Raw genomic sequence first — 3,225 nt, 5'->3', positions numbered from 1 at the left:
TCAAACAGAGGCAGACCTAGCTTTTGAAGGCGAAGGTTGAAGCCTTGTAGCATTTAAAACATTCTACCTCTGCTTCTGTGATCCTTAGAGACAGGGGATGATGGGATTTAAGGGGATGGAGGTCCCAGAACACACATTGTCTTTTTTATTCTTCCTGGAAAAGCGTGGGGGGAAAAAATCCAAACAAACAAACTGGAAATAATGGCAGGTAGTGTTCGGAGTACTTGGAAGTAGCTTCATTTAAAAGGCAATTTAAGTCAAGGAGTGTTTAAAAAGCCTCTAAAAACTGTGTTTTTGCAGAAAGTCAATGAAACAATTTGTTGCAAAAGGCAGGTTTATTAAAGAATGATGGGATAATTACAATGGATGACTAAGCATCCAGCTCTCTGGTTGCTATTCGTCTGAGAACATTTAATGTGGACATTTATGGAAATATTACCCGACATGTTCCCCTTGAAGAGCTGCAAAGAGCCATTTCTTGCAACACCACGACAGGAGCAGCAGCTCTGTAGTAACATTCATCGTCGCGTTCCTTTGTATACGAGGCCCTCAGGACATTTTCCCTCATCACTACCTGAAGGCAGAAAGCATTTAAAGGAGCTGGATAAATATAAAGGCATTTCCCACATGTATTAGGTACGGCTAATTAGATTTGATCTGTGATCCCCATAAGGCTCCTACCACCTACTGTAGTGCTTAAACAGTGCAGTATAACTGTTTATTAATAGAGGTATTAATTATGGAGCGACGCGTGCAACCAGGTTCAGAATTTAGTGTTTTGAAAATGTCAGGTGTGAGAAAAACAGCAACAAAACCAAACCAAACCATCCAATTACCCAGCATATTTTTGGCCTTTTTACATAGAATGTCACATCTCATAAGAGCTGATGTTTGTTGAATGACAGACTCAGCCAAACGGGAACAGCAAATAAAACGGCAGCCACTTTGTCTCAAAAAGCCAAAAACAATTTCATGATTAATGCATGGCGTGTTGTTTTGATAATTTTTTTTTTTAAAAGTGCAAACTTCAGGGCCACGTCTTGTCTGAGGAGAGCTTTTATTATAGCTACATTCTGATTAGTGGAGCCCGGGGTTGCTCGAGTGATTAGCACACTAAGAAATGTTCATTGATTTGAACACTATCTCATTCTTAGCCTCCGACAATCACGGCTCCCTATTAGCACATAAAAGATTCCTCACATCATCAAAAGGCGTTGAAAAAGAAAAGAAAATGAAAAATTAGCAGAGCTTGGTGTCCCTTTCTCTCTACCCAACTAAGAGGTGAGATTTTTTCAGAAGAGGCAGTGATGATGTTCTCTTTGAAACACAGTTAAGAGAATTAGAACATAGCCTTAGATTCACAACCAAACTCCTAAATTATTTTCTCAGTTAATTATCCAAGCAAGCACCAGCCAAATTCCATTACTTGGCCGGTTCAAGGCTAATAGTGTAAATTCAATGATGAGCTATTTATGACGTTGAGGCTTCCTATGCCAGACAGATTTATTCATTCCTTTACTTCTGATGGCCCTGCTATAGGATTTACACATGGGACAAACACAAGAAACATTCACCCCTCATTATATATAGCCCACTGGATCCAACTGTCTGATAATGTTTTCTGAAGTCTGATTCCGACCTTGTGAGCCTCCAATTTCATTTGTAAATCAGTGAGCTCTATCAGGGATGACTCAGAGGGATTCAAATAGAGTACCAATATTCATGTCTTGAAAACGCTGCCTCATTCCTCCACTTATGCTATAGTGTTGTTTTCCAAGGTTTACTGTTATGGTGCTTCTTAATAAGAGTTAGTTTAAATGGACTTTATGCACATATTTCACACAGTAGTGCCTTCCAATAGAAGTCACTTATCCAGAAAAAATGCCCTGTTGTTTATCATCACTGTATTCCAGGGGGGTAAAAAGCTTTGTAGTCCGTTTATAAGTTGTTTGCCAGCAGGACCAATCATTTAAAGAATAATGAGCTCTACGAATACACATTTTACATAGCCTGCTTCCAGTGGTGTAAAGTAACTACATTTACTCAATTACTGTATTTAAGTACAATTTTCTTTACTTGAGCACTTCCTTTTTTGCAACTTTGTATTTCTACCCCAATAAAATTCAGAGGTAAATGGTGTACTTTTACTTTTTTATTTAATACCTTTAGTTGCTTTGCAGTTTGGATAAATTATGTAAAAAAAGAACACCTAAACAGGATTTAAGTTACAGCTGGATTCAAATTCACAAGCTACCCTGCAGTATACAAGGAATTAAAATAAGCTCCTCCTTTAACAGCTTTTATAAACACATTAATGAATCCATAATGATGATCAAAACATATGATATATTATTCTGAAATGGGCCAATGTGAATAATGAGAACTTAAACTTAAATTGTTACTTAAAACTGTAATGTTTATTCACAAAGCGACACAGGGGGTTACAAAATAAAAGCCACTTAATAGTCTGGTGTCCAGAATGAATGAGTACACGTTGAGTTATTTATAAATAAGGGTCGACTATATATTGTTAACAAATAGAATCTCTGGGATAGTTTACGTAAGATGTTTATTTTTTGCTCAGTTGACGTCATTAATGTGAAAGGTAGCCTGCAGTTTTGGCCATGTTTGTTGTGCTTTTAAACCACAGTATGCTAGCTTGTTGATGCTCGTCACTGGTGTAGTTTGTCCTGGAGGCTGTGATCTGTGAGACGTGCTTACCTTCTTTCTTTCTTCTTCATCCCACTTATTGCACATCTCCCTGCCTGCCAAATACGTATCTCTACTGAGACCGTAATGTTATCTTCCAATTCTGTTTCCTGTTGGCGCCATTTAACTCGGCCACAGTAAAGGGGCTCTAGCGCCCCCCTCTGTTTTCAATGCAGTGTTGTACAGCTGCGGGAAATGTTATAGTGAATTGAGCAGAAAATGACCAGGAAAAACTAATTTATAGGGGTTTCAGATATAACAACCACACACAGACCGCTGGAAAATAAAGATTACAGTACTTGACAAATTATGAAATACTGTGTTTGAGGGCAGTATAAAATGTGAAGTAGAGAAAGCTCCTAAGGAATTACATTTCTAATAAAATGATGGTTTCATGAATCTATAAAGTGTAGAAGGTAACATGGAGAAATAGATATACATATACTGGTAAACTAATTCAAATGGATGAAATAGTTTTTGTACATTTGACATTTTTTGACAAAGACAGTCAAGCCA

The sequence above is a fragment of the Eleginops maclovinus genome, chromosome 2 (assembly GCF_036324505.1).
Source record: "Eleginops maclovinus isolate JMC-PN-2008 ecotype Puerto Natales chromosome 2, JC_Emac_rtc_rv5, whole genome shotgun sequence".
Classification (NCBI taxonomy): domain Eukaryota; kingdom Metazoa; phylum Chordata; class Actinopteri; order Perciformes; family Eleginopidae; genus Eleginops; species Eleginops maclovinus.
Note: the sequence above shows the minus strand (reverse complement) of the source record.